Consider the following 14013-nt stretch of genomic DNA (forward strand, 5'->3'; position numbering starts at 1 on the left):
ACCATCACAAAAAGGATTAATTGTTTAAAAACTAGGACGTGGTTTTTTGTAATAATCAAGTAATGTTAACGTTACATAGAATTTTATTGTATTTTGATTGTAATAGGTCTCATGTGTAAAAACCTATCATCCGTGTATAGTAGGCATTAGCGGAAGTGTACCAGCGGTTTCCAATGCCGCAGAGACTTTGACCTTATCTTGAGGTCGGCCAAAAGGTTCCAGTAATCACCTATATCGAGAGCTCAGAGCTCGCCGCCGTCTTAATGAGAATAATAATAATAAAATCAGCCACAAGCCGCACCATTTTGTAGTTTCACATTGATACATTTCACTGTTGACGCATAATATCATTAAAATGTCGCACAGCTAGGGGGCATGATCCGGAACGTGATTTATTTTGAATATCCTTCATTGTTTTGATATAATAACGGTTTTTTTCACAAAAAAGAAATCAGCAAGGCACCTTTATATTGCACGATTGTTGCCAATAGATATTAATAATAATTGTTATTCCGTGCACGCTCGCCCGAGGCGCGGATAATGCTAACAAATTGAATGAAATCAAAATTTGCTGCCTCGACGTACAAATACAAATGTTTTCCAATCGGACGGATTTGAGTTTTGTGTTGCGATCGATTTAAATTGAAAGTTTAAGAGATATTAGTTATTTGTAATAGATCTGGATGGAGGATAGTTCGTAGTGAGTCTGATTCCTCGTGCCTCCTCTCTGATACCGAGGAGTATCATGTATTCCGGTGGCTCTGTCCCCGCCTGCACCGCGCACCTTACCGCGCGCTGTGGCTCGGCAAGTCACTGTCTCTACGACAATTGCATCACAACCGCCTGTTGTTTGTTGATTGTATTGTGATGGTGTCATGTCAGACCGTCACCAAGACCCTCGCGGTCTATTTAATTCAATTCAAATTGTCAGAAAGTCTTGTTCAAATATATGTAATTAAATTCCTAGAGCCGCCATTTACATGCAGACTTTTATCGAGTGAGAAAAAATATATGTATATCAATCACATGAAAGCGATCCACGTGAATGAATATAATGTTCAACTAATATTATTCTAAGTCTCTGCTTTTTTTGTGTTTGTTATAATTGACGTTATTGTTAAATGAAAATCCACAGCGGCTCAAGTGAAATTAATAGAGCGCCTGGCCGTATTCGATTAGCCAAGATCTCTGAGAGAGCAGGCCGCCCCGCAGGCGTGTGTTGTGTTGTATCTCGTAAGCCCGTGGACATCAAGCATTGTCGTGGTGCAATGCAGCGCGGGTCCCTCCGTACAGTCGAGTGGGGTCGCGGCGCGGGGCGGGGCTCATCGCATTAGTTTAACATTAACAAACAACACAACACTTGTACATAAATTATAATACTTTCTATGCGTCATTTATATTCCCGGCCGCGCCTCCCGGGGGCGACGGAGTGACGTTTTTACCTGTCACGTCACAGATTAGAATAACAATACCGTTGAGTGAGCGTGATTCTTTCACGAATCAAATTTGGGGTGCACGGAATTACGCGGCCTTCTTCTTGTTGTACGAGCTGTTTGGAGCACCCGGGCTCCGCCAGCCTCCCGCCCGGCCGGGCTCCGGTTCCGATTCATTTCCGAACGCGGGAAGTAAACAACAAGGGGCCGCGGCGCCGCCAACATCGCGATATTAAACTCTTTATTATTCCGGAAACACACAACGTTGCAATACGTCGGCAGCTTCCGGTTCCGGCCTCTCCTCCCGATCAATACTCCACACGAGGCGGCGGCGTGCTGCTAGTTCAGCGGACTGACGAACCGAAGCACGTCATCTCTTGTCCAGATACACATTTCTCATTTTCGATACCTAGATGATCTCTGATGACAGGACGATGCCGGCAATACGTGACGCGTGACATGAATAACTTCTCCGAACCCTGTACCGCAGTACAAGGAGGCGGCTTTAGGGAGAGCATTGAGCACGCAGCCGCTCGACCCATTGTTCTACTTGACAAACTAGTGACAAACAAACTATTGTGACGGCTGAGCTAAATGTATTAGTTAGCGAAGTAACGCGAGGGAAGCATTGTGTCCCGCCGCTCTCATTAGTTAATTGAGTGGGAGCCCGCTGCGACGTCACTCGGACCTCACGTGACACGGCGCGCTGACCCCGACCCTCTGTACTGTTGCAGCGGGGACCAGGTCGGGCGGCGGTGGTCGGGAAGGGTTGGCGCTACAGGTGGGCGGCCGAGGGACCACTGTCCCGCCGCCGCCAAGCGATACCAATCAAACAAACATTATAATTAGCGTAATTATATCAATTTGTGGTGCCCTGTAGTCCAAATTCGACTACAATTCATTGAAATTATATGTTTCAACATTATTATAGTTCTATTGTGAAAGACTTCTGTAATCACAGATTTCACCAAGACTACACTATAGACAATTAATATTTAATCTATTTTCAATTAGACCATAGACTTTAAACAAAAACAAAAGTTTGAGAATAAACAAATAGTATTTATAAATATATGTGTTGTTTCAAATACACGGTAGTGTGCGTAATGTTTTTTTTATTGATTTAAGGTATTTTTTGTGCATAATTAAAAAAATATTAGCATTCTGCACTCCTTCTCTATATTCTCTATAAGTGTGAGAAATTTCACCATCCTCCGTCAGCGCAATTTTCGTAAAAAGGGATACAAAGCTTTTTTTTCAGATATTAATATAATTATAGATTAATGTGGCACGCCTAGCCTCTGTGCCCGCACGGATGGGTGCAATAGATCTGCCTATTTCTGCCACTTAACAATTGGCATTGAGACCTCACATATCAAGGCGGGCAAACAATAAAACAATAAATCTAATCCTGCGTATTCCAATAAATAAAACTAAATACAATAATAAAAAATGACTCCCTATTGAAATGAATGTATCGACAGTGTGTACTGGTCCCGGGGCCGCACCGCGCCGCGCCCCGCCGCGCTCGGAGCCCGCACTAAGCGCACTGTATCACAACAGATTAATAAATAAAACAAACACATTGTTTGCTCGGGCGCTGAGAGCTGGTAACACCCAACATTAGGGTTGCCAGTTGTCGGAATAATTAAACACTGATCGCTCAATTTGGGTTTACGTATTTTTGATGTTGGAGGCGGAGTCCGTCCGTCCGCAGACCAGAGCTTACAGCCCTCCAACCACAGGCTCATATCATCGTTCTATAGACGGTAGTGTTCAGACTGATTGACATAGCTATTGTCAGAGGTAGAACACACAGTTTACATTCTCGATTGAGACGATATCGGGTTGTCGCGAGCGGAGCCGGCGGCCGCAGCTAGTGTCCGCGCCCCCCGCCCCCGCCCCCGCCCCGCGCCGCCCCGAGGGACCGTCTCGTAATGGATCCCCTGAATTATTAAGTCAGATACGTCAACACGGCGGCGCGCCCTCCCAGTGCTGTAGTTGGTTGGTCGAACGAGCTCGCTGTTCGTCTGATGCTTAGTGACGCCGCGCCCTGCACCAGACACTGCTGATTCTCTATTTCCCTCATGACAACTACGTTATAATCTCGTCAAGAGCAGACCGCTGTCATGTGACTGTCACTTGTCAGTACTTGAACTATTGTAGTGATGCACTCGCGGATGTACAACAGTAATATGTAACAAGCACTCAAGTTGAGAAGGCTTACTTCTTTATTAATAAACAATGTTTATTTTCTTTTCTTTTTTATATGTACTTATTTGTAATTTAATTATGACTTAAACGTGTTCTGAATGTGTGGATTATTGTTATCTGATAAATAAATTAATTGTTATTGTTAATGTTATTGTCACATTCAACGCAGCCAACAATTTGCAGTTGCATTGAATTGTAATTAATTCAATAGTTAATGTCAAATAAGCAGTCGTACTGCACTACTAATGTACCCGACGCCGGCATTGTCATGGTTAATGACTCGTTCACAGTCGGGCAACTCAAAAACAAGTTCTCACCCTTTAATCCGCTACGCCGTGGCCCCGGGGCCCCTCGCTCGGGAATCACTCGCCAGTTAAATATAAACGGAATGTAAATATTAAGCAAAGCTATTAACCGTTCAACCCTTCATTAGGGGCGCGCCGCGCTCCTTTACATAATTAATATCCTGATCCGCCGGCCACTTCGCTGCGGCCCGGGGGCGCGCCGCATTGTGTTACAGCCTCCACTAGATACGTACTGATTTATTTCTATAGTTGCCAACTCGAACAAAAGGTTTTTATTGTTTAGATGCGCGGTCGAGCTGACGGCCCGCTTGGTGTTGAGTGGCTACCGGAACCTATGGACAATAACAACGTGGACGTCCCACCGATCTCCATGCATGAGTTCTAAGGCATATAGTCCAGCGGATAGCCCCGCCATGTTCAGCGGCAGGAGTGCGCGGGGTGGTGGTCCCTACCCGCGTGGACTCAGTCGACAACGCTACCAGACATCCACCACCGTTTAATAATATTATTAAACGTCGTCTTCATGTTGACAATAAAATTGGTAATAAATCGATGTGGGGCTTGTCGTAGTCCATGGACAACTGGCGGTGACGACGTAGCGAGGACACCGCAGAAGCGCAGACCCCTCGCTCGCCCACGGACACAAGCAGACTCTTCGGGAGTCGCTAGAACATTTCGACATTTACAACTGCTCTGGTTTAATTGTTTATTGTTCAATCAAAATGGCCTGATGTAATTATTGATACTAAAATGTGATGTTTTAATGATTTCCTGTTATTGATTATACATAATTGCATAGGTTTAGAGTCACGTCTACTGACATTGCTGCACTGCCCATGACCCTGGGCAGGTATATGTTAATTTTTTTTAATGTTATATTGAGAGGAGAATTATTTCTGTCGTGAAGCAGTAATGCGTTTCGGTTTGAAGGGTGGGGCAGCCGTTGTAACTATACTTGAGACCTTAGAATTTGTATCTCAAGGTGGGTGGAGCATTTATATTGTAGATGTCTATGGGCTCAGTAAACACTTAACACCGGGTGGGCTGTGAGCTCGTTCACCCATCTAAGCGATAAATATAAAAAAATATAACTTTTTGTACTAAGCCCTGCTAACAAACAGTTGTCCGTTGTTGTATAAATATCACGTAATTTAAATACAACTCATCTCCCGTTTGTACACGAGACGAACTCAATCACCAGCATGTCACGTGTCGACAGTCACTATATCAGACGTATTGTCACGTTACAGACATTGTCAATCATTTGTTTCTCCGTCTACAAGAATGTAGTTATAGCAATTCTGAGGTCGACTTCGTAATATATATAAAAACTATGTGTTTGTTCAAATCAGTTTGGACGGAATTAATAATTGGATAGTTTATTGTTAAGCGCGCGTTGTCTGGAATATGTCGGTAGCGCGATACAGACATGTGTCCATGGGCTTGTGTTCGTTACGGCGTGAGACGTCACGGCGTGAGACGCGCCCTCGGTGGTGCTTGAGGTCGTCTCAATCTCGCTCTGTCTGCACTGTGCTGTGAGACACGCGCGTGTCAGCTCCGTGGCGCGCCCCCCGGGTGTCAGTCAGCGACTTTAAGATCATTTAAAGATACAATAGTTCGATATCTGCCGCAGCGGGGCGCCACCTGCGACCTCAAGCGTCACCGGCAGGCGCCGCGCACCACACGGCCGCGCCCCGCGGGACTGTCCCGCCGGCTACAGAGGGCCTTCAGTTGAGTATTCGTAAGAGTCGGAAGTGATAAAGTGAGAATAACAAACGCGCCTCGGAACAGTACCGGTAGCATTCGTTATGTCGGCGGCGGCGCGCGGGAACCGAACGAGATACTTTATCAATGAAATAAAATTAGAAAAAATCTAAAAAACCTCTGGATCATGGTGTCACTAGCTGGGCGCCCCCCGCCGCGCCCGCCCGGCCCAGCACCGCTACTTGAAGTAGCTCCCGTATTTGAAACATTACAAAGTGAACTTTATGTCCCAAGACATAAAGTACGTGGAGTCCGGATGCGAGCGCACGTTAATGTTTGTCTCCTCGCTGAAGACGATTTCCACAAGTTAAAATGATTACATTTGAAAAGATTGGCTGTCGACTGTCGGCGCGGCGGCGGTGCGCGCGGCTCGCGGGGCCGGCCCGGGAGGGCGCCGTCACTTGATTATCTATGCTGGCTTCTCGCTTCCGTTGGTCACAAAATGGTGCGAGCCGTCGATAGATCGACTCTCTGTTATTGCGTACAAAGTGCGGAGCGTCAGAATACCGACTGTTGAGTTTGATTATAGACCTATATGTATGTGTTAGCGCGTGCACGTGTAACATCTATGTTAATATTATAAGAGGAAAGATTTATTTGTTTGTTTGTATACATTGAATAGACTCTGAAACTACTGAACCGATTTGTAAAGTCCATTCACTGTTGGGAAGCTGCACAATCCCCGGGTGACATGGGCTATATATATTAATATACTTTCAAAATAATTAGGGATCCTTACTAAAACTCCAATAATGTAATCCAACATGTGAACAAATTACCTAAAATATTGTGTAAATATTGTTTTGTGCGCCGCGAAAAATATTGATGATACAATAAAATAATGTAGGTACCTACTACGACTTTGTAGAACACATCATTATTTACAAAATGTATCGCACACACTTATGTCTAACTATTAAATGTTGATATGTCACAATAAATGTTATTTTATTAAAAAAATAACCCAACTTCAATTATTGATTCACAGGGAAGCACTGACTCAATAAATTCTATAGCATTTGTTGCACAAAAAAATCATTAAGATTAAAATAAAAGTTCCTTAAAATAATAATTCAAACTTTCTTTATAATTTTCCTTTTTGGTAGCCTGACGCAGAACGACTTTTGTGCGTGTATGATAATTTTCAATTTTGAAATTTTTGTTAAATACTCGAGCGAAGCCGGGGCGGGGCGCCATTTTTATTAATAAGTTAATATCATTTCTAAATAATCCAAAGCCCGCTGAGTTTCTCGCTGGATCTTCTCAGTGGGTCGCGGCTCCGATCCGGTAGTTGATTCTGCGAAGCACGGCTCTTGTTAGGACTAGTGTTAGCATATTCTCTCAGGTCGATCCCGTAAGATCACTTGCCCGTCCGCGCGCTGCTGGAATAGCCTTGTGCCGGCTCTTGTCAACGTCAAGTCAGTCCATCGGAGTCCGGCCGGCCCTCGGACACAGCTACACAAACAATAATTATCCGTTCGTTTCTTTTTCTTTTGTTTTTTTATCGACTTAAGCCGAAATAGCCTCTCGAGGCTATTTCGGGGCGTAACCTTAACTAGTAGGTGAGCTCACGGGGCTCTAACCGGGCGGGTTACTAACACTGGCCTTAGCAAGAGCCGTGCTTCGCAGAATCTACCACCGGATCGAAAACGCGACCCACTGAAGAGATCCAGCGAGAAACTCAGTGGGCTGTGTCTGTGGGTTAATTTACTCGTCGAGCGACGGGCTCGACAAGGACGGCGACCGGTGCTTGAGGTACCTAAGAGCACCGTCAGTGGATCGGGTGGAACTCGATGAAACAGCATTACACGTTACAACAAGACACAAGCCCGGGACACACTGCGGCCCGGGGGCCGCACCGCTGTCGCTGGGTGAGCTGTTTCACGGTCCATTATACAGGAGGAAGACAGTCAGCGAGTGGGAACATCATCTGCCGCCATCATCATTATCTATCGATCCAAAACGGAGTAAGCTCTTATCATTATGTAGAATGATCAAGAAGAGCCTTGCTCAAGATGACGACTCAAGCTTAGAAAGTCCTGCGATGGGCCACTGCGTCTTTGAACTTTGAATGTTGCATTGAACACGAGCGAACTCCTTGTAGCCCTCCTACTTGTTAACGAAGTGATCCTTCAGGTCGAGGCGTGTGCTCACGGGGGCTCATTAGCAGTGCAGGGTTTCAGGGAATGGAAGTTGGAACTCGATCACCGGGAGTGACTCCTCGGTTGCAGCACGAGGTCGTTGAACTTCCAGTCAACTCCGCGCCACTCCGCTGAGATGTCATTGTAGGAATATATGACAAAGGGAAGATCTTCCTCTGAGCGGGTGATACTGCTCGGTAGACCGACGCGACGGTCCCTATGTTGTTGTTCGGAACTTGTATATAATAATATGCGCTTTATCTTGAAAATGTCGTAAGCGAGATTCAGACATCTGTCAATTATCTTGCGTTGTATGATGGCTACCCGCCACATCATTTACTGTGGTGCTGTTTCATCTCCTTTACTTACATGTCATTCCAATTCACTTTCTTCACAGAGCGGCAGAAGATGTGAGGCGCGGGCCCCGCACCCCGCACCCCCTCCCTGCGCTATAGTCGCAGCCACCGGAGATAAGTGCCTCAGCGTGCCCTTCCATACAGCTCAAATGACTACTACTTTGAAGTCGTCGTGGCCTAAAATACGAAATACGTACTCAACAAATGTTCACGATTGACTTCCACGGTGAAGGAATAACATCGTGTAATAATTTAACCCGCAAAATTATAATTTGTGTAATTACTGGTGGTAATCCTCCAGTGAGTCCGCACGGGTAGCTACCAGCACTCTGCCTAATCCTAGGGTGAAGCAGCCGTTGTATTGTTACAACAGATACCTTAGAACTCTTGTCTCAAGGTGCGACATGACCCGACCGGAGCCGGCCGCACAGACTGCCGTCACACAACCACCGAGCCACTGAGTGTCTGCAGCACGGCGCACCGGCTGAGACGCGGACGCGGAGGACGTTAGCAGGCTCCATCGCGTCTGGTCTATTGAGTCTAGTTCAGGGTATCCTCCGCCCACACACGCGCCCGTCCACTGGTTTCAGTTCACTGATGCTGTCCCAGGACTCTCGTTTAGTGTGCTACACGTCTGCTATTGCATTTCCTTGAAACAATGCCGATGGAGGCATAAATACTTTGTAAAGTAAAGTGTTCCTACCGTCCCGTTGTACTCCCGTTGACGTGGCTACCGTCAGCTCCTCGCTGGAGTGGCCCGGCGCCTCACCCGGGGGACGCCCGCAGGCGGCGCGTACTTCGCACACGGATATGGTTTTATCTACTGCTAGCTAGCTAGCTGCTGCACGAGGCCCGTCCACGCCCAGCCTCCACTGACTCTCTCTCCACCCTTTGAATGAATTGAAGGATTACTGGTGGCCCGGAGGCCTTTCCAGTTTCACCAGGACAGGTTGGCGAGCAAAGGCTCAGCCAGGAGGGGTGGGATTTGCTAACAGCTACCCGAGCGCCTCCGAAGGAGTTAGAATACTCTATCAGGTAACTTCGTTCCGTTTTTCTGCTCTACCTATTCGCTGCAAGCTTAGAGGGTTGTTCCTTGGCCGCGGCGTGGACCGGCAGGTGAGCCCCCGGGTTCAACCTCAGTGAATTTGCTATCACTGCTTTTCTTAACTTATTGTTACACACACACTCACTCCCGCTCCGGCAGTTGGCGATAGTCTCAATAGAGAAAATCATTTGTCGTCGAGAATATCTATCTATATATATAAAAATGAATTGCTGTTCGTTAGTCTCGCTAAAACTCGAGAACGGCTGGACCGATTTGGCTAATTTTGGTCTTGAATTATTTGTGGAGGTCCAGAGAAGGTTTAAAAGGTAGATAAATATGAAAATGCTCGGAATTAAATAAAAATAACAATTTTGTTTTTCCTTTGATGTGTCCCCCGTCGGACGGATTCCTTTTGTTTGTTTTAAGTTTATTTTATACAAAAGTTTAGTTCTTTTATTTATCGATTGAGGCACTACGAAGTCTACCGGGTCAGCTAGTTTGAAATAAAAGATAAAGAGGAACCACCCGATCATTTCGAATTGAGTTGAGTGGAGTCTGGACAGCTCCAAGCAGCGGTGGGTCCTCGTGCCGGCCCTGCTCGTGTTATCGGCACTACGACTGTGTACAACTGTTGATAACATTTTATCAATTCGACATTAAAGTCGACCTCATTGTCACAATGCAACCACACAACATGGTGGGTCATGGCGCGTCACACCGTCACACCATCACGGCGTCACGTCGTCACGGCGTCACGTCTTGTGATGATGTTATTGTAGTTTGCGGTCCCATGACAAATATTTAAAACTAATAATTGTAATTTTAACGGTTTATATGTCACAGGAATATAAAAAAAACTAGTGGTCACCCGGTAGCCGAAATTCGATTATAAAATTAATTGAAATTATAAGTTTATACATTATTAGGGTTCTGTTCTCACAGACTATTTATTATACTTCTATAATCACAGATTTCGCCAAGACTACTACACTTTAGACAAATATTAATAAAGACAAACAATATTAATGTATTTTCAATATGACCACAGACTTTTTAACACTAAACATACAGTATGCATGCGTGTGTAATGTTTTTTTATTGATTTAATGTATTTTTTATGCATAAATAGCTTTTGCCCGCGACTTCGTCCGCGTGGAATAGTTACTTTGGCTAAACGCTAAATTTTACCCGCCTCTTCATTTACGTAGAAAGTGAAAATATATTTGAATAATAGACAATGTTAAGGAGTTATTTAAGGTACCAAAATCGCGCTTTTTAAACCGACTTCAAAAGAGGAGGTTATCAATTCGACCACCATGTTCTTATCTATGTATGTTCACCGATTTCTCGAGAATGCTTGAACCGATTCTGATAATTCTTTTTTTTGTTGTTCGAAAGGGTATATTTCCCGAATGGTCCTGTTTACATCAAGATCTGATGATGGAATCTTGGAGAAATCTAGAAAAATCTATAATTGTCAAAGCCTATCTTAAAGTGATTTGGGTGTTTCAATGTTGTAATGAATAACGTATTTATTTGGATAGGGATTCATATCACTGTCTAACACCGAAAGAATTTTCCAAATCGGACCAGTAGTTCCTGAGATTAGCGCGTTCAAACAAACAACCTCTTCAGCTTTATAATATTAGTATAGATTTAAAAAAATATTAATATTCTGCACTCCTTCTCTATATTCTCTATAAGTGTGGCAAATTTCATACTCCTCCGTCTGCGCGATTTTCGTAAAAAGGTGTACACTGTGCTTCACGTATTAATATATAGATAATACCGCGATATTCGGAGTATCTTGGACAACAAGAGCGTCCGATAGTAAGCGTGGTGGCGGGCCCGACGACCCCCGCACCTACCTGGCGCCGCGGCTGACGACCTCGCGCGACCTCCGCCCCGGGTCGACTGGCGGAGGGAGTGTCCGGCGGGCGGAGCCCTCCCTCGGGGGCGTTCCCGGTGCACGCCCTCCTCATCCAATATTTACATACGCGACCGGAGCCCCGGGCGGCCCGTCGAGCTCACAGCACTGGAGACACGAGCTATTAGTTGCGCCGTGCTCTCTCCGCGCTGTCCGCACCGGTCAGGTTGTCGGAGGGAGGTTGCACAACTATTACCTACCCTGCTGAAACTGTACGAACGTCAAAGATTCAACGGCACACACAAACAAACACACACACACAGACCAAGCTAATAAACCGCGTTAAAACACAGAACGACTTCATTTCTCTGTCACACCTCGTTAGAACGTATTGAGTTCGATATCCTTGACACCGGAAGGGATACAGTTGACCAGGATCACGTCATGCGGTCGGCTCGTAACTCCTGTGCGGCCTCACGACCCGGCTACTTGACCTGTGAAGTCGTGACACTCTTCGTATCATATATTGATGTAATTATCTCTGTGCTACTGACCCCCTGGTTCCCCTCAGGGCACGTCCAGCCTAGTGCCCGATCAGGACTTACTAGAGTCAATAACCCCTTCACTGTTCACATAATGTAGAACTTCATTTGTATACATATTTAACGCCTTGCAATATTGACACACGTTATATCAAACGCCGTAAGGTTACATTAGAAAATATCATATGGTGATTAAGTTTTTTTAATTTTCCTAGTATTCCGCGTGATTTTCTTATATTTTTCTTTCATAAGAACCTTCTCCTGGCAGCAACCAACACAACAACAAAAGGATTAGCGCAATCTGTCCAGCCGTTCACGCGTGATGTCGTCACCAAGGGAAATAGGGATTCATTTTATATATTATTATATAGACTAGCTGTACCCGCCCGCTTCGCTGGGCATTTAAAATTAACATTATTGTTTATATTCATTATTACCGTTTCTTTATAAAAATAAATGAATGCTCCTTCCCGTCTTAAACCAATCTTTTCTTTAATTAATAAATCAACTTTTTTTTTACTTTTCATTGATAAACTCTAGATACAATGTCATGTCTGTCTGGTGAAGATTGAACTTCGTTCACGAGCTATTTCTTCTCAGTTTGGATTCGATATCATAGTTTTAAAAAATCAGGACGTCCATTGAACTAAAACTATAACTACAGCTACGTCATTTGAGGCTGGCTTCTTGTAACGACCTGTATGATCAGAAATTGGTTTACGACCTGCATCAATAACTAACTTATAATTGTTTATATTTTGGGGTGGAATACTTTATATAGCATATTTGATATTTTCTAAATAAGGTAATTCCTTCCAGAAGCATATTTTGTACAGAGGATGTCAAATGTTTATCTAAATTATTGTAATTTGACATCCTAGCATTAATCTGTTCATTATAATCAGATATGAAATTTATTTGAAGAAATTTGGAAAAGTTTCATTATTTTCAGGAAGTAATATGGTCTTATCAAATGGTAAACTTGTTCCTGAAAATTTTAAAGTTGGTATAAAGTTATCTTCAGTTAAAATATTTGCACTGAATGATGTCATTTGGAAAGCATTGTGGTGAGGTCTGATAGATTTTGAAACTGCAATTGATTTTACACGCGTTCCATCGAGTAGGGATTTTAATATCTCTGAAGGTTGTCGCAAAGGTTCTAGTTTTATTGTGCCAGCTGAGCAGCATAACCCTCCACATTCACCAATCCACTTTAATGCCTTACAATAATTAAAAATATTAAGCTATTGCATAGATTTTATCGCGGGCCTTGAGGCGCGGCTTGAGAGTGGAATCCAGAAATTCCGTAACGAAAATAACCTGACACCCCCACTACGCCTACTATGTAGCTCGCGTTCAACACATTCACACGTTGCGCTGGTGTAGTGTTTGTGAATAAGCGCGCGGCGTGACGTCGCACTGCATGCGCATCATGAAAATTCTGTCCATCTCTCTCGCGCGCGGTCTAGCTTATGAGTGTGAAGGGGACAGTTAATGTTTTGCTTTTGTGAATATTTATAAAAATAGCGTGGTCTTATTTTATTATTGTTTTATTATTAAATTATTATTATCTAATTATAATTGCATAAGTCGATAAAAATGCTATGTAATAGCTTTACCGCGGCAGTCCCCGACACGAGTGCCACACGTGTTTTTTGTCATTGAACTTAATTTTGATTCTTGTTTATAATCAACCGTAGGATCATACGAAAATCCACTATTTATTTTTACTTTCCAAAGAACTTTTTTTCATTCGTCGTAATCTTCTTCCTTTTTTGTTCCTTTTTTAATCTATTTTCCGTTTCATCTTGAGTTTCACAGGCAGGGTTTGCTTTCATATACTTTGATTTAGACGTTACCAAATTTAATTTGGATATTCCTTTTGTAGGCATTTATGACTATAACATATAATTGGCAATAATTAAAAACATGTTTTTAATATCTTTACAAATCAATCAATTGACATTTGTTAAAATGTTTGTTTAGGTTAGAGAAAAACAAACAAAGTTTTAATGCTACTGAAAAATATTATTATAATTTAATAGTTTAATTTACTAAAATTAATAATAATAGTAGTTAAAGTACATGATAATAATAATAATAATCAATTATAAGTTGATAAAAGCTGAAATTTTAAATTTAGTGCTTTTGATCATTAGCGCCTCCACAACAATCCCGATTCTGCAGGATAGCCGTCGGAGCACCATGGTTCCAGAGGAACGTGGATCTCCACGATGACCTGGAGCTCGACCCCGTCAGTAAGTATCTACAGTCGGCATTATTGCGCCACTTCGAGAAGACGGCACGACATGAGAACCCTCTGGTCGTGGCCGCTGGGAACTACAT

This window comes from Bombyx mandarina, chromosome 11 (assembly GCF_030267445.1).
Source record: "Bombyx mandarina strain Sakado chromosome 11, ASM3026744v2".
Taxonomy (NCBI): Eukaryota; Metazoa; Arthropoda; class Insecta; order Lepidoptera; family Bombycidae; genus Bombyx; species Bombyx mandarina.